The sequence below is a fragment of the Monodon monoceros genome, unplaced genomic scaffold (genome assembly GCF_005190385.1).
Source record: "Monodon monoceros isolate NGI ecotype Baffin Bay Population unplaced genomic scaffold, NGI_Narwhal_1 Super_Scaffold_7, whole genome shotgun sequence".
NCBI classification, from domain to species: Eukaryota; Metazoa; Chordata; class Mammalia; order Artiodactyla; family Monodontidae; genus Monodon; species Monodon monoceros.
In genome coordinates, this window is record NW_021703784.1 from 3,913,347 (window position 1) to 3,932,630 (window position 19,284).

The 19,284-nt window shown below is 39.4% G+C and overlaps 1 long non-coding RNA gene across 1 annotated transcript in view; it reads right to left on the reverse strand.

The window, feature by feature from the left end:
- Positions 1 to 1,415: 1,415 nt before the first annotated feature.
- LOC114886662 overlaps positions 1,416 to 19,284 on the reverse strand; it is a 39,018-nt gene continuing 21,149 nt past the window's right edge. The window contains exons 2-4 of the long non-coding RNA XR_003791385.1: positions 12,594 to 12,668; positions 10,762 to 10,836; positions 1,416 to 4,313 (exon numbers count right to left, since the gene is read on the reverse strand). This is a non-coding gene — a long non-coding RNA (uncharacterized LOC114886662). The remainder of the gene's footprint in view (positions 4,314 to 10,761; positions 10,837 to 12,593; positions 12,669 to 19,284) is intronic.

Consider the following 19,284-nt stretch of genomic DNA (forward strand, 5'->3'; position numbering starts at 1 on the left):
AGTTACCCCATAATATATGGCATAGAAAAGATAAAATACTTTCTCATTATTTATTCATTTTCAGAATAAAAAAATATTACCCTAGCAACTTCCAATGGCGAGGCTATTAGGTTGTTTGTGATTTTTTTGGTTTCATTATGAACTCATGTTTTTTATGTATTTGATGGGTTTTAATCCATTGAAGTTATTATTCTTTTTGATGCAGAAATTGCCCTATTTTGGCCAATAAGGGCCCCTTTAAAGTGGTTCCTGTGTTGTTTTGACATGACCTCTAATAGTCTGGGAGAGTTTCCTTGCAAAACAAGTGGTCCATGGCTCATCATGTAGATTTCTTGTCCCAAACCTGGAATCAGCCACTTCACCATGGGAAATGGTATTTAGAGACCCATGTCAGGATTTTTATTTAATTAAGCTTTGCAAACATAATTGAGACTTTCTGTGTGGACATCTCTTGCATCTCATTGCCCTTTTTTTTCCCACTGGAGGTAAATACTACCATGAATGTGTTATTTATCCTTCTCGTTTAAGTTTTTATTCTTTTACTACATATTTTGTATACATACATATTGAATGGCATTGTCTTGCAGATACTTAAATCTTATAAGATGGTATTACACTGTGTGTATCTTATTTCAACCAGTGTTTTCCACACTATACTATATTTTTTATATTTAGCCATATTGGTAGATATATTGCCAGGTCATATTAACTGCTGCGTGTTCTCTCCTGGTATAAATGTACCACAGTTCTGTTCCTGTTGATGAATTCTTTGGTTTTCAAATTTTGCTATTACAAACAATACTGCAATGGATATCCTCCATCACACCTCACTGTGCATAGCGTGAGAATTTCTCTAGGGTATATTTCTAGATGTGAAACTGCTCAGTCTTCGGGTCTGAGCACCTTCAGATTTCCTAGATACTGCTAATTGCTCTCCAGAATGGTCGGGCAAATTGATACTTCCACCAGCAGTGTACAAAAGTTCCCACTTTCTTCCTACAATCTCACTCAAAGTTGGTATTATCAGACTTTTTAATTTGCGAAGTGATTTCTCCTTGGCATCTAATTTTCACTTCTGTGACTGCTAGTGAGGTGTGTCGGCTCCTTGCGTGGTTGTTTCTATTGCGTTTGAGAGCATACTAGTTAAGACCATAGGAACTGAAGCCAGACTCCTAGGCTCAAGCTCAGCTCTATCACTTAACTATCAGTGATGTTAGGCACACTATCTAGCCCTTTCTGTGCTCGTTTCTTCATCTGTAAAGTGGGAGTGATAAACACCTGTCTCGTAGGGGCATAGTAAAGATTAAATAGTAAAGATTAAATGAGTTAATATATCTCGAGTGCTTAGGACAGTGCCCAGCCATCATCATCATTGTTATTGGCTCGCCGGGGTTCTTTCTATATTCTGGATACTATTTTCTTGGTTAGATTTTGCATTTTAAATATCTTTTCCCAAATGTCTGCAATTCGTCTTTTTACTTTGTTTTTGGTATCTTTTGTTTTTGCAGAAAGTTTTTTGTAATATGATGTAATAAAATGTTGTCCTTAGTTTTTCCTATACAGTTCAAGGTTTTGGTGTAAAGCCTAAGAAATCATTCTATGCACAAGGTCATAAAGACCTGTATTTTCTTATAAAAGTTTAAAGTTTTTTTTTTTTTTTTTTTTACTTGTAGGGTTTTAACCCACCTGTGATGTAAGAGAGGGATCCAACTTTGTGTTTTTCCACACACATAATCAATTTTCCAAGCACCATTCATTGAACGGTCTTTGTTTTCCCATTTATTTATAATTCTACATTTATTACATATTGGGTCCACATATGTGTGAGTGTGTTTCTGGGCTTCCTATCCTGTTCCATTGATTCATTTTCCAATTCTCGTGCCATCCCACTATGTCCGAATTTCTAAGACTTTTATTTTAAAATAAGCCTTCATATCTCATAGAACAAGTCCCACCTCCTCTTTTTTTTTTTTTTAACATCTGTATGGAGTATAATTGCTTTACAATGGTGTGTTAGTTTCTGCTGTATAACAAACTGAATCAGCTATACGAATACATACATCCCCATATCTCCTCCCTCTTGTGTCTCCATCCCACCCTCCCTATCCCACCTCTCTAGGTGGTCACAAAGCACCGAGCTGATCTCCCTGTGCTATGCGGCTGCTTCCCACTAGCTATCTATTTTACATTTGGTAGTGTGTATATGTCCACGCCACTCTCTCACTTCCACCTCTTCTTTTTTGAAATGGAATCTCAGTTCTTGGCCCCTTGCTCCTCCACAGAGTCTCCCGGAGCCTGAAGGACAGTGTAGACTGTGTCTAACATCTGATAAATCTGGCTGGTAGCTGCTCTGACGACGGAGCAAAGGGAGGTATTAGGGAGATCCCACATCCCCAGAATTTATCTGAGTGAAGTGTGGAGGTATTTCCCCTGAGCCAGTTGTGGGCCATAGGAAAGACTTGCCTTTGTGGGATCATCTTAGACCCATGTAAGAGGGCCAGCTTCTATAAAGAACTAGAGCTGATGGTAAGCTAAGTAACCCGGTGGAAAAGATGCATTCTCCCGTATGAATGAAATTGGAGATGAGAGATTCCCAGAAACAGCAGGTGCCCCAAAACGCCCATAGAAGACCTCCCGGATAGAAAAAGTCAGCTTTAAACCTCCGCCCAGTCCCGGGTGGTCTGATAACCAGCTCATAACAGGGCTGGGCCAGTAAGACCTTTCCCTTTGCTCCCCTTTCTTTCCCTGCTTCAATTCTAGAGGAGCCAGAGACCACTTAATGAGTGCAAGGGGAGGAGGAGAAAACCTAGTCGAGGAAACAGATGGCACACATACCGTGCTGTCTATTCCCATTGCAAGCTCTCCACCTGTTGCAGACTCAGGCTGGGGATGAAGATAAGCTTCAACTTGGTGATGCTGGAAGTTTTGACTATTACCTGGGACTATATATCTTAATTCATAAACTGAGACCATTTCTCATGATCAAAGGACTTTTTAGTTGGAGTGGCCAAAAAAGTGAATGAGTTTTCATTTATTCAGTGGCAAGGAAGAATTGGTCCACAATTCAGCTTACAAGGACAAGAGCGGGAGGCAAATAAGGACACTGCACAACTGTATTCCGTGGATCCTACTCAGGCGAAGTACTTATTATCTTTACTACGTTGCTGAATTAAATTTGCTAGTATTTTACCTAGGAATCTTGCATCTACATTCTTAAGTGTGGTTAATAGATAATTATCTTGTCTTGTCCTTGTCAGCTTTGGTATCAAAGTTATACTAACTTCATAAAAAGATCTGGGGAGCTGTCCCCCTTTTCTATCATCTGAAACAGGTATAATATAAGGATTATATGTTTGTTGATGACTTTGTAAAACTTGTCTCCAAAACCATCTGGGCCCGACTTTGGGGTGACTTTGGGGTACAGGAGACTGGGTAATATAACCTATAATTCCACTTAGGTACAATAAGGTCTCAGTCGCTGGGAGGCAAACAAATGTGGGGCACCATTCTCCCTGTGCATCGTGGAACCCTCACCCGCCTCTTAGGCCCCTCAGGTAGCATGGATAGCCCAGGGCTCATGATGGAAGGAGAATGCCAGTGCCAATTTGGATATCAAATTTTAGTAAAGCTGGATTTCTTTCTTTTTAGATAAAAGTTAAATAGAAATTGAAGAAAAAGGAAAAATATTGCCTCCCATACACCAGTGGAACCTCTTATGCACCCCATTTTTGGAGACCACCGCACCAGAGAGTGGACTGAACATGACCAGCAGCTAAAGCGGTCCGCGCAGAGCCTCTGCGGGGAAAGGGAGAGGCAGGAAGAGGGGCTGGCGGTGGCAGCAGCCACGTGCAGGTTTTACCTGTGAGTCTGATCACAAGAGTCCCTGAGGGCGCTTGTTAACAAAAGAGACTCCCAGACTTTAGCCCAGACTTACCAAATCAGAATCTCAGGGTGGGATGTGGGTGGGTGCCTGGAACCTGTATTTTCATTTTGATAACCACTCCAGAAGTCTTGTAAATGGACAAGTTTGGGAAACACACAAAAGGAGAATAAGCATGGACTTTGGAGTTAGGCCAGAGCTCCATAATCACTCACCCTTTAATAGTTGTGGGCTTGGAGTGTGCCATTTAATCTCCCTGTGCCTCCATTCCCTTAAGAAAAGGGAGTTAGTCATACCTCCCTGGTAGGGTAGCCACAAGGATTCAATGAGAGGATTCATGTAAAACACTGTGTACAATGTCCAGCACTTGGTAAATGGTCATCTTTTTCATGGACAGGCTTCTGGTGGAAGATGTGAGGCTTACATTTCCAACCTGCAAAACATTCATCCGTGAGGTTGAGATGAAGGGATAGTGCCTCGGTTCTCGTTTGTTCAGCATTCAGTCCCATTTTTCTGGTAGCAGTGACAGTTTTTTCTTAGAGAATCATCACCACCTTTTAGTGCCAGTTCATGTAGTTCAGGTTGATGGATCTGACCCTGCCCTTCACCTCCAGGGCTGAGTGTGATCAAGGCCTGGCCAATCAGCATACTCCTTTCCCCCTGGGCGCCATGACTGGTTCTGAATAAGGAGTATGACCCAAGTTGGTCCAATGAAATTCCACCTTGGGACTTTTCACTAGAGCTGTGAGCCTGGAGCTGAGCTGCCAGCTGCCCTCTTGCCAGAGGAAGGGAGGGCCCACCTGAGAACGCAGCAACAGAGGAGAGAAAGGCTGAGATATGGGGAACATGGGACCAAAGCTCAAAGGAACTTTGAGCCCTGGAATCGAGACATGCTGAAGCAATTCCATCCTGGGAATTTTCAGTTACGTGAGCCAACAACTTTTTTTTACTTAAGACAGTTTGAGTTAAATTTTCTGTTACTTGCATTCAAAAGGGTTCTGACAATGAGTTTTAAGGCACTTCTTCTATTTTAGTCTTCAACTTACTGTATAATCATGTAAGCCCCTTTCTTGTCTGATACGTTTCCTAACTTTATTAGGAAGAAGCAATCCCATGGCCTTAGCATTTAGACTTGATGGATAATGGAAATTGCTAAGGCATGATCACTCCCTGGGGATTAGACAACTCAAATCCTTTCCATCTAAATAGATTCTTTTCTCTCAGGGTGAGAAGGAGCTGATATTTAGGTAGGTCTCTGTTTTTGTTCTCCAAACTCTGAGAAAGGTTGCCGTGAAAGGGCAACACAACAATTAAAAGCTGTTGGAGACAAGAATGACACGCTTGGTTGGTATGCAGTACTGTGCAGCTGAGATGATTATTCTCAATTAATGGGCAAACATTACACAATTGTCTCTTTCAAGTCCAGAGTGCTAATATATAATACACAATCAGAGGGCATTGTACATCGGACTATAACTCATTAGCCAGGGCCAATTCTTTACCCCTTAGAAATAAAATAGTCTGTTGTTTATGAAAGCCACAATTTGGAGTCTTTTAAATTTGCAGCTATAGACCAGGTGAAGGATTTCTATTTGGGAAGAATCCAAATGGAATTGGGAACCGAAATTCCTGTTGCGAACTCATTATTAAGGCAAAATCAGTGTTAGTAGAATGGGGGTGGGAGGGAGGTGGGCTTTGATCTCCTGTGCCTCTCACCAGGAACCCCACTCAAGGACTCTTGGCCAGTCTGGCTGAGGCAGCATCTGCCCTGCTGAGGGACATCCCAGAATGGACATGTCCCTATGTGACTGCCCAGGGAATGCCAAATAGATTGGGTCATTTTATTCAAACCTGGGGGACTTGGCTGCCCAGGCACATGCTCTGTGGATGAACTCACTTTTGCTTTAGTCCACATGGCTGCCGAAGTCTGCAGCTCAGACAGCAAGGGAAAGAGGTGAGGAGAAGGCAGGGAGGGAGATCAGAGAAATCTGTGGAAGAGGATTGAATTACTGTCGGATCACAGGGTGTGGGAGACTCTGGGACAGATTGATGGGAGAGCCTACCCGGCTGGCAGGGACCTAAGAACTGTCACAGATGGCTGTGCTGAGCCAGCTGCCTTGCTTGTGCGTGCAGAGCACAAGCTAAATGGGAGCAAGACATCTTAACAGTTACCAAAACACCCAGCAGTATATCAGCCCACCTAACTGGAAAACAAAGCAGGCCTTTGGACTCCAAATCCCCCAGGCCAAAGCCGTATCTACAATGTTATCCAGTGTCTTGCTTCACAGGGCATGTCTCTATCAGTCTTTCAACAAACACCTATTAAAAGCTTCTAAATGTCAGGGCTGGCTGTGCTAGGTGCTGGGGATGTGAAGGAAATATGCACAGTACTCCCCTCTAAGGGTCTCACCACCTAGTAAACAATTATAAAAGAGGGAAAAAATGCAGTAGGAGCTGGGGTAAAAGAGAGCACAAGTACTACAGGAAACAGGCACCAGCTTATGTTAAGTTGTTATGTAAAGCTAAAGAATATTTATCTTCAAACATGCATGAACCACTCTTCAAATTCCACCCAACAGTTGTCTCTCATCCAATCCAGGCTCATACCTATGACCTCAGCATGGTAAAAATATCCCCCATGGCCCTTAAGGTCTAGTAATAATTTAATGTTTTGTTTTTCTCTGTATGTCCTCTGATGTGTTTTCATATCACGGATGTCTTTCTTTTCGAGGGTGTTATTTACTCTGGTTGGTAGGATATGATATTAAAAGGTCAAGGCTTTAATTTTGTGGAACATTTAGCTTCATTTGGAAAGAGAATTAAGCCCCCACGATCAGAGGTTTACCCCTCAATCTAAGCCAGAGGCTTAGCAAATGTGGACTGTGTCCTTGCTTACTGGGGCCAGAGCAAGAGACAAAAAGAGGTTCGCTCCATTCAAACCCATCGTCATTACCAGATATTATGGCATTGACAGGACACAGCCATTACGTGGTTTGGCAGCGTTATTGTGCTCATAAATAATGGTAAATATGAGCATGTGTGTGTGTGTGTGTGTGTGTGTGTGTGTGTGGGCATGTGCATTTGCACATGTAACGTTTTGCAATCTCCTTGAGGGCAGCGATAATGGTAATTATTATGAACGGACAAGCATAACCCCAGATACTGACAAGGCACACTCCCTCATATCTCTCATGTCTGTGCTCAGCATCACCTCCTCAGAAAGCCCTTCCCTGATCACGACTAGAATGTAAAGTCACTGGGATTTTTGTCTATTTTGTTCACTGTCCACAAAATTAAAGACCTGAACTTTTAAAATGTCATATTCCACTGGGTACATTAAACAACACAGTCAAGAAGAAAGATGTCCTATATATAGGATGAATAAACAACAAGGTCCTACTGTATAGCACAGGGAACTATATTCAATATCCTATAACAAACCATAATGGAAAAGAACATGCAAAAGAATACACGTATGTAACTGCATCAATTTGCTGTACAGCAGAAACTACCACAGCATTGTAAATCAACTCTACTTCAATAAAATAAGTTAAAAAAAAAAAAAGAAAGACAACCAAGATGTGAAAACAGAGAATCTACACGGAAAATAACACAATCATTAAATTGTTGCTAGACCTGAATGGCCTGGGGATAGTTTGACCCTGTTGAGGTCATGGATATGAAACTAATGGGACAAGAGAAAACCGTTGGACGGACATAAGGGAAGATGTGGCATCTGAAGAGTTGTTTATGTGGCTGAGGACAATCACGAAGTCTTTGGCTTCACATCACAACTTACATGAAATGATGCTACCTTCTGGGTGCAGCTCCTAGAACAGTGCCTGCCACATAATAGCCACTCAGTAACTTCTTATTGAATGTCAAGTGCTCTTCAATGAAGTTTTTATTTGTTTCCTGTCATTTAATTTTGTAAAAAGGTAGTATTTTGACATAGTTCAACATCCATTTTAGTGTAAAAAGGTAACACAAGGCCTTGTTCTTACCCTATTCTCTGCCTGGCTGGTTCCCACCCAGCAACCATGTCCTGTAACCATTTTTATTACTTTCCTTCCAGACTTTGTTTATGCAAATCAAATATAACTATATTTTTATTTTATTATGCAAAAGATAACATACTATCTACTCTGATATTAATCTTGCTTTTTTTCATTCAATAACATAAGTTGATGAATGGGTAATGTGGTATATTTATACAATAGAATATTATTCTACCATAAAAAAGAAGGAAATTCTGCCATTTGTGATAACATGGATGGACCTTGAGGGCATCATGCTAAGTGAAATGAGTCAGACAGGAAAGACAAATACTGCATGATTTCATTTATATGGGAAATCTAAAAAAAAAAATCGTACTCATAGAAACAGAGAAGAGGTTGGTGGTTGCTAGAGGCTGCGGGCAGGAGGGAGAAACTGGGGTGAAGGCAGTCAAAAGGTACAAACTTCTAGTTCTAAGATAAGTAAGTTCTAGAGGTAGAACATATAGCATGGTGACTATAGTTAACAATACTGTATTGTACATCGGAAAGTTGCTAAGAGAGTAGATCTTAAAAGTTCCCATCACAAGAAAAAATAATTGTAACTATGTGAGGTGATGGATGTTAACTAAACCTATTGTAGTGATCATTTTGCAATACATATGTACATCAAATAATTATGTTGTACATCTTAAGCTAATACAATGTTATGTCAGTTGTTTCTCAATAAGATGGAAGGGAAAGATATAAGTTGGAAGTCCTTCAAGTTCAATTTGGTGTCTTCAATTTTTTTTTTTTTTTTTACAGTTCCAGTCAATTCTACTGTTTAAATGTTCCACAGTTTATTAAACCAGCCCATGTGGATGGACGCTTGTGTTGTTTCCAGTCTTTTGCTATTAAAAAACAAAAGCACTCTATACCATATAATAGTATAAATTCCCAGAGATAGGACTGCTAGGTCAAATAGTTTATGTCTTGGTAATTTTATATACATATTGCCAAATGGCCTTCCAAAGGGGTTATGTAAATTTAAGTCCTCACCAGCAATGTAAAAAAAAAAAAAAGTCTGTCTCCCCACCACCTTGCCAACAGAGTTTTATCAAACTTAGAATTTTGCTAATCTAGTAAGTAAAAAATAATACCTCAGTATGTTTTTTATTTGCATTTCTCTTGTGACACAGAGCACCTCTTTATTTCTATGAATGGATACTTCATACCTTTCTTATGTTTCTGTTAGGTTAATCGTCTTTGTATACTTGGCTTATAAGAAGCACATTACATATAGGGAGATTAGCCTTTCTCTGTAATGTGAGTTTCAAAATTTTTTTCCAGTGGTGTGTTGGTTAGTGTTTAGTAATGGTCTCTGGGGAAAATAAATCCTGGTTTATAGCATTTGCCAAGTTCCATGATGTAAATATTCCCACCACAGCCAATTTCAAGCTACCAACATATCACTAAATGTGGAGTTGGGGAGAAACGTGCAACACCAGGCCATTATGTAATATCTCCATGATACAGACACAACAGATGTAAATCACTCCAAGAGCATGGATGATAGCAAAATGTAGTTAAACAATTAGAGTGATGAGTCTTTGAGCATATATTACCTTTGTTTCATTCTTTATTTAATTATAAGTTTATATAACTTAATTTTAAATAATGGCTGTGGTTGACAACCAGCTTGCAAAATTTCTAAAATTTAATAATCAGCTCCTGTGAGCCAGTGCAGGCCATCTCCAACACCCCACTGCCTTTTATTCTATTTGTTTTCTGACTTTTTTTTTCAAATGATGTTTTTCATCATGCAAAGGTTTCATTCTGATGTAGTTTTATTTATCAGTCATATTATTTATGAGTTCAGGATATTAAGTAACGGTTAGGAAGACCTTGCCCATTCCAAGATTATAAAAGAGTTTTACCATGTTTTCTTCTGACACTTTTATGGTTTCACTTTTATGTTTAAATCTTTAATCCATTTAGAGTATATGCTAGTGTATGGTGGGAGGTGCGGCTCCTACATGCAGTTTTTCCATCCAGTTGTCTCACAAGAGGTGTTGAATAGTCCGTCTTTTCCCACTGATTTGTAAAGCCATCGTTATATGATGCAGCTTTCTTGATTTTAATGAACGTGGTATTTATCATTATTTGAATGATGTTTTAATTATGATTATAGTTTATAAGCAGCTTCCCTGTGTCTGCTCATTTGATTCTTTAACCTATAGTGGTAGGTTTGGTAGATTATAATAGCTACCATATTTTCATGCCCAGCATACTTTCCCATCCTCTGTCTCTTGAATCCTTTAGGGAACTCCCCCTTCATGCAATGTGATCCTGGAGAGATGGTCAATTATGGTACACTGGCCAAATACTGTGTTATATATGCGACCTAGGCTGGCCAATCCAAAAATCCCAACCCACGGTAATAGGCTAGGGTTTGGACATCTGACCTGAGCAAGGCAATATAATCTTCCTTGGGAATGATATTTGAAAAAGATTTTCTGTTGGAATTGTTAAGCTGGGAGATACGTTCTTTAGATCTTCTTAACTGACACATAAATTAAAACTATCTGAGAAAAAGCCAAACAAAAACAAGCAGAGCTAAGAAATGGAGAGCCAAAAAGTTTTAAAGGCATCATTTGGGTCTTTGTATCCAGCCTTGCTCCAAAGCCAATGCCCTTGGACAACCAGGAATAAAAGCCTACAAATTCCTTTTTTTATTTTTAACTTACGTTCATGTGTTCAATATGGCTTCTTATAATTTGCAGTCAAAAGAGTTCTAACCCTCTTCAATAGATATTACTGTCCCCACATTACAGAGGAAGAAACAGAGGCTGGTAGAGATTAAATTCAATCAGTGTTAACGTGCTTCCCACTCTTTGCTCTTACCTTCTGGGACCCGTCCTTCCAGCACTGGCAGCTCCTCTCTTTGTGTACTGTATCCCAAAGATTTTCTGGTGATGACTGGGAAGAAAGGCCATATTAATGTATGGAGGCTGCTTACTATCTTCTAAAACAGTTAAGATTCTAAATTAGATCTGTTCTCTTCCTCCTCATCAGACTTTCTTTTCCTGTAGCAAGGTGAAAATCTCCCTGACCTGACTTCTCAATATGATCAAGGTTTTGGCTTTATCCTTGGTATCTTTGGCTGGAAAGGTATAAAAGCTCATTATCCAATGATGTCACATTCAAATCAGCCTCAGAGCGTCTTTTCATATTGCGAGGATAAATTTGATTTTCTAAAGTCCCTTTATAATTGGGAATATCTTTATACTATCTAGAGTAGAGTATACCTTAAAAACATTCTGAGTTAGAACCAGGTCCTCTAAGAATTCTCCTTCCTATGGAACAGCTAATACTTAGAGCTTCACAATTAGAAATGTTATACAGACTTCTGTTAAAATGCAAACAGCCCCTGGACAGGTTTACACTCGAGTCTTATTGGCTATGTGCACTTTAATGTGAATTCATTTAGCAGATTGGAACATATTTTCACTGAGGTAGTAGGAGGCAAAGGAGGATAAGTAGGCAGAGAAGAAAAAGGAGAGGAGAGGCAGGGGATACTAATGATAGGAGAAAGAGTGAAGAAATGGAGAGGTGAAGACAATTACTAAAGGCTTTCCTCCCAAGTCACTTCTGAGATACAGCTGTGAACCACAGTCAGGGTTAGGACAAGCTGATATGACAGCTACCATTAGGAATGAATTGAATTAGATTCTCTGAGCTCTGAGGGGAGGATCTAATTCAGCACTAGAACCAGCCATATCATTACCTTCACCTTGGTCATTTTTGGCATCGCTCAAGACCCTTCATGAGCTGGAATTAATATGCATCCAGAAGTCAGACCCAACCATTTGTAGCATGTAACTGCAGCTGTCCCACACTGTCAGCAAGCACCAACTCCTTGAGCAATTTACTACCTGGACAGAAGTTCATTTCATAAGCTTATCTGTTCTCAACTGTCATCCAATAACCTAGTGGATTCCTCATCTATAAAATTTCAACTCTCCAAGCAAGTTCCTGTTCCAAGCCTCCTTACAGTGGCTCAGAGTGTCTTTGCTCCACCATTTTTTAGTAACTACACACACCTTCACTTAGGTTACATGCCAAGTGCTCTGATGCTCTTTGGTGAAAGTCCAAGTGAAGGCAAAACTAGGTTAAAGAAAAGACTTCAGCAAAATGGCAGCCTAGGAAGCTCCAAGTTTTCATTCCCCAACAGAAATGTTTTTTAAAAAGGCAGAAACTGTCTGAACCAATCTTACTGGAGCTCTGGAAAACACTCAAAGTTTTGAGCCACCAAACAAATACCCAATCAAGAAAAAGCCATCTTGGGGCTTCCCTGGTGGCGCAGTGGTTAAGAATCCACCTGCCAACGCAGGGGACACGGGTTCAAGCCCTGGTCTGGGGAGATCCCACATGCCGCGAAGCAACTAAGCCCATGCGCCACAACTACTGAGCCTGCGCTCTAGGGCCTGGGAGCTAGAACTACTGAAGCCCACGGGCCTAGAGCCCGTGCTCTGCAATAAGAGAAGCCACCACAGTGAGAAGCCCGTGCACCGCAAGAAAAAGTAGCCCCTGCTCGCCGCAACTAGAGAAAGCGCGTGCACAGCAACGAAGACCCAATGCAGCCAAAGATAAAATAAATGTAAAAAAAGAAAAGAAAAGAAAAGGCCATCTTCAAAACAGTAGGAAAGTTCTGTGGCATTTTTAGTTACACTTACTCCACCCTTCCCCAGCATGGCAGTGGTTTTGGTCTTGAAGTGGTGGCAACCTGGTTTCCAGTATCATTCCTCAAACTAGAAGAAGCAGAGCAGAAATTATTTGCAAATTATTGTGTACATTTAAACTGTCCGGTGGATACCTGAAGGACTGACACAAGAGCCTGTCTCTGTTATGTCTAACTCAGAAATCAGGTGGTAAAAGTGGTGGACACTACTCATAAAACTTGCAAATGACTATAGCCCCACAGACTCCTGGAGCAAGAAATTATAGGTGGAAACATACAATAGACCTTCTAAGGTGCAGAGGACAATCTGGGGTAAGACTGGGAATCTAGGACATTTGAAAGCAGCCAAAAATATGGGGGGATTGAGGAAGCCATATGCACACCCAGGCAAGATGCATGCTCAGAAAAATGCTGAGAAGACCTTAAGATTTTACCTGACTGATTGCTAGCCTCAGAACTAGCCTAGCTAAGTACTGAAGGAATGCCCTAGTACAGAGCCAATCTGCAAACACTGGAAGAGTTCCTGGCACTCAAGAAAATTTCTATCAAAACATCTGATTTTGAGCTGAATGTGAGCTAAAGGAACAGAGACTTCAGTGATCACATGTGACCAGCAATAGCCTCTGCAAAAATAGTTGGGAAATCACTCAAAACAAACAGACTATTACAGCCTTCAACAACAATAACAACAACAAAACCAGCAAACCCTGGGAAAGGGGAAGAATGTGATTTCCAGAGTCATCATATATATATATATATTTGGCCATGCCCCTGACATATGGGATATTAGTTCCCCATCCAGGGACTGAACCTGCACCCCTGCAGTGGAAGCATGGAGTCTTAACCACTGGACCACCAGGGAGGTCCCCAGAGTTACCATATTATAGTAGTTAAATATCCAATTTTAAGCAAAAGAAGATTGCAAGGCATAGACAGAAATGGGCAAACATTCAAAGGAACAAAATCAATTCACAGAAACCATTCCTGAGGAAGCCCAGACATCAGACTTACTAGATAAAACTTAAATATGCTCAAAGACCTAAAGGAAAACATGGATAAGGAACTAATGGAAACCAGGAAAAATCATTTATAGATAAAATGAGAATATCAACAGAAATTATAAAAAGGAACCAAACAGAAATTTTGGAGCTGAAAATTACAATAATTGAAATAATGGCAAAACATCTCAACTTTGATGAAATAAATAAACCTACAACTGTAAGAAGCCTGATGGACTCCAAATAGGATAAACTCAAAAAGACCCAACCAAGACATATAAGCAAACTGTCCAAAGATAAAGAGAGAGTCTTAAAAGCAGCAAGAGAAAAGTGAATCATCATCACGTACTAGGGATTCTCAATAACAATATCAGCCAATCTTTCACAACAAACCCTGGAGGCCAGAAAGACATGGGATAAAATCTTTAAAGTACTGAAAGATAAACCTGTCAACCAAGAATTCTATAGCTGGCAAAACTTGCCTTCAAAAATAAACGAAGGGCTTCCCTGGTGGTGCAGTGGTTGAGAGTCCGCCTGCTGATGCAGGGGACGTGGGTTCGTGCCCCAGTCTGGGAGGATCCCACATGCTGTGGAGCGGCTGCCTGTGCTCCGCAACAGGAGAGGCCACAGCAGTGAGAGGCCCGTGTACTGCAAAAATAAATAAATAAATAAATAAATAAAAATTAAAAATATAAACGAAAAATTAAGACATTCCTAGATAAACAAAAGCTGAGGAAACTGATTACCACTAGGCTTGCCCTACCAGAAATGCTAAAGGGAGTCCTTCAGGCTAAAATGAAAGGGTGTTATTCAGTAACCTGAAGTTGTATGAAGAAACAAAGGTCTCTGATAAAGGGTTTAAAAGAAAAAATGCATAAAGAATAATTATAGAGCTATGTTATTGGGCACTGTTATGGGTGGTATTATGTCCCCCCACCACCACCAATTAATAGTTGAAGTCCTAACCCTCAGTACCTCAGAATGTGATCTTATTTGGACATAAGGTCATTGCAGATATAATTAGTTAAGATGAGGTCATACTGGAATGGGTGGACCCCTAATCCAATATGACTGCTGTCCTTATAAAAAGGGGAAATTTGAGACAGGCATATGGGGAGAATGCTATATGAAGATGAAGGCAGAGATCAGGGTGATGTTTCTACAAGCCAAGGAACAACAAAGATTTTCAAGAGACCACCTGAAGCTAAGTAAGAGGCATGGAACAGATTCTCTCTCACAGCCTCAAAAGATAGCAACTTGCTGACATGTTGATCTCAGACTTCTAGCCTCCATCCCTGTGAGACAATATATTTCTCTTATTTAAGTGATCCAATTTGTGATAATTTTTTAGAGTAGCATTAGGAAACTATTATAGGCACATAATACATAAAGATGTAATTTGTGACATCAATAACATAAAGTGGCAGGGGAAGACAGAGCTATATAGGAGTAGAGTTTTTGTACGCAGTTGAAATTAAGCTGGTGTCAGTTCAAATTAGGTTGTTATAAATTTAGGATGTTAAATGTGATCATGATTATAGCCACAAAAATATAGCTAGAGAATATATACAAAAGGAAATCAAAATGTGTGACTACAAAAAAAATCAACAAAACACAGAAGAAAGCAATAATGGAGTAAATGAGGAACAAAAAAGCTAACAGACATACAAAAACCAAATACCAAAATGATGGAAATAAGTCCTTCATTATCAGTAACTGCTTTAGATGTAAATGGATTAAACTCTTCAATCAAAAGGCAAAGACTGGCAGAACTGATTTAAAAACACAATCCAACTATATAATGTCTAAAACAGATTCACTTTATATCCAAAAACACAAAAGGGCTGAAAGTGAAAGGGTGGAAGAAGATATCCCATGCCAACAATAATCCAAAGAGTGCCAGGGCGGCTATACTAGTTAGACAAAATAGACATTAAGTCAAAGACTGTTACAAGAGACAAATAAGGTCTATCTAAGATATTATATATCTATAAAAGGGTCAATTCATCAGGAAGATATAATAATTATAAGCATAGATGCACCAAACAGCAGAGCCAAAGACTATATGCAGAAAACCTTGACAGAATTGAAAGGAGAAATAGTCCTTCAAAAATAGTTGGACACTACAAACCCTACCTTCAGTAATGAATAGAACAACCAGACATAAGATTAATAAGGAATAGAGGGCTTAAACAATACCATAAACTAAATATATATGTATATATATACATATATATGCAGAAAACTCTAGGAACAACAGAATACACACTTTTCTCAAGTGCACATGGAACATTCTCCAAGATAGACCATATGTTAGATGACAAAACAATTCTTAATAAATTTTAAAAGATTTAAGTCATGCAGAGTATCTTCCTATCAAAATAGAAGGGAAATTAGAAAATTCAAAAATATGTGGAAGTTAAACAACATACTCTTAAATATCCAAAGGGTTAAAGAAGAGAAATTAGAAAATACCTTGATAAAAATGAAAATGAAAACACAACATAACAAAATTTGTGGGATGCAGAAAAAGTAGTATTAAAAGGAAAATTTGGGCTTCCCTGGTGGCGCAGTGGTTGAGAGTCTGCCTGCCAATGCAGGGGACGTGGGTTCGTGCCCCGGTCCAGGAGGATCCCACATGCCGTGGAGCAGCTGGGCCCATGAGCCATGGCTGCTGAGCCTGTGTGTCCGGAGCCTATGCTCCTCAATGGGAGAGGCCACAACAGTGAGAGGCCCACGTACCGCAAAAAAAAAAAAAAAGGGAAATTTGCAGCCATAAAAATTTACATTAAAAAAAGGAGAAAGATCTCAAATCAATAACCTAACTTACACCTTAAGAGAACTAGAAAAGACAAACAGGGAAGCTCAACACTAACAGACAGAAGGAAATAATAAAGATTAGAGTGGAGAAAAATAGAGAATAAAAAATAATAGAGAAAATCAACAAAACTAAAAGTTGATGTTTTGAAAGAAATCAGTAAAGTCGACAACTCTTTAGCTAGATTGGATAAGAAAAAAAAGAGAAAACTCAAATTACTAAATAAGGTTGGGGGGAAAGGACATTGCTATTGACTTTACAGAGATAAAAAGGATTATAAGAGAATACTATGAATAATTGTATGCCAACACACTGGATAATCTAGATAAAGTGGACAAATTCCTAGAAACATACAACCTACCAAAACTGACTCATGAAGAAAGAGAAAATCTGAATAGATCTATAATTAGTAAGAAGATTGAATCAGTAATCAAAATCTCTCAACAAAGAGGCCTTCCCTGGTGCCACAGTGGTTAAGAATACACCTGCCAGTTCAAGGGACGCGGGTTTGAACCCTGATCCGGGAAGATCCCACATGCTGCAGAGCAACTAAGTCCATGCACCACAACTACTGAGCCTGTGCTCTAAGGCCCATGAGCCACAACTACTGAGCCTGTGTGCCACAACTACTGAAGCCCATGTGCCTAGAGCCCGTGCTCCGCAACAAGAGAAGCCACTGCAATGAGAAGCCTGCGCACCACAACGAAGAAGAGCCCCCACTCACTGCAGCTAGAGAAAGCCCACGCACAGCAACGAAGACCCAATTAAGACCCAATGAAGACCCAATGCAGCCAAAAATAAAAATAAATTAATTAATTAATTAATTTTTTAAAAAAATCTCTCAACAAAGAAAAGCCCAAGATCAGATGGCTCACGGGTGAATTCTACCAAACACTTAAGAAAAATTAACACAAGTCCTTCTTAAATTCTTCACAAAAATTGAAGAGGAGGGAATACTTCCTAGCTCATTCTATGAGGCTATAATTACCCTGATATCAAAGCCAAAAATAGATACTAAAGAAAACTACAGACCCTTAAGAATATTGATCCCTTAAGAATATTGATGCAAAAATCCTCAACAAACTAGCAAAACAAATTCAGCAGCATTTTAAAAGGGTTATATACCATGACCAAGTGAGTTTTATTCCCAGAATGAAAGACTAGCTCATCACATGAAAATCAACCAATGTAGAACATGATATCAACAGAATTAATAGAACGAAGGGGAAAAAACACAACTAATGCAAAAATAAAAGGCATTTGACAAAATTCAACACCCTTTCATGATAAATACAATCAATCAAGTAGGGATAGAAAAAAATTTACTCAACATGATAAAGCCTATATATATATATATATATATAAATCCACAGCTAACATCATACTCAATGCTGAAAGACTGAAAGCTTTTCCTCTAAGATCAGGAAGAACACAAGGATGCTCACTTTTGCTACTTCTATTCAAAATAGTGTTGGAAGTTCTAGCCAGAGCAACTAGGTGAAGGAAGGAAGGAAGGAAGGCAGGGAGGGAGGGAGCAAGGAAGGAGGGAGGTAGGGAGGGAAAGAAGGAAGGAAGGAAGGAAGAAAGAGAGAGAAAAAAAGAAATAAAAGAGGGGAGGAAGGAAAAAAAGAAGAAGGGAAGGAATAAAAGAAAAGGGAAGGAAGGAAGGAAGAGAGGAAAGAAGGGAGGGAAGAAAAGGTATCCAAATTGGAAAAAAAAAGTAAAGTTATCTGTGTTTGAAGACAACATGATATTATATGTAGAAAACCTACAGAGTCCACACATCACAAAAAAACTGTTAGAACTGGTTAAAAATTCAGAAAGCTTGCAGGATACAAAATCAACACTCAAAAATAGTGCATTTCTATATAATAGCAACAATTAATCTGAAAAGAAAATTTTTAAAATGTCATATACAGTAGTATCAAAAAGAATAAAATACTTAGGAATAAACTTAACCAAAGAGTCTAAAGAACTGTGCACTTACAACAATAAAATGTTGCTGAAAGAAATTAAAAACAGAAATAAATAGAAAGACATCCAATGTTCATGGATCAGAAAACTGAACATTGTTAAGACATCAACACTACCAAAAGCAATCTATAGATTCAATGATATTCCTATTAAAATTACAATAACTTTTTTGCATAAATAGAAAATTCATTCCAAAATACATATAGAATCTCAATGAACCCCAAATAGTCAAAACAATCTTGAAAAGAAAAACAAAGTTGGAGGTTTCACACACTTCTTGATTTCAAAACTTACTACAAAGACACAGTAATCAAAACGGTGTGGTGGGCTTCCCTGGTGGCGCAGTGGTTGAGAATCTGCCTGCCGATGCAGGGGGGACAGGGGTTCGCATCCCGGTCTGGGAAGATCCCACATGCTGCGGAGCGGCTGGGCCCATGAGCCATGGCCGCTGAGCCTGCGCATCCGGAGCCTGTGCTCCGCAACGGGAGAGGCCACAGCAGTGAGAGGCCCGTGTACTGCAAAAAAAAAAAAACCAAAAAACAAAAAACAGTGTGGTACTAGCATAAAGACATGTAGACCAATGGAATAGAATAGACACCCCAGAAATAAACCTTCACATGGTCAAATGATTTAAAACAGGGGTGCCAAGACTATTCAATGGGGGAAGGATGATCTTTTCAACAAATGGTGCTGGGAAAAATGGATATCCATGTGGAAAAGAATGAAGTTGGATCCTTATCTCACATCATGTGTAAAAATTAACTCAAAAACCTAAATATAAGAGCTGAAACTATAAAACTGGTAGAAGAAAACATACAACAGCTTTGTGAATTGTATTTGGCAATGATTTCTTCACTATGACACCTGTTTTTGTTGGTCACAAAAAAGAAAAGTAG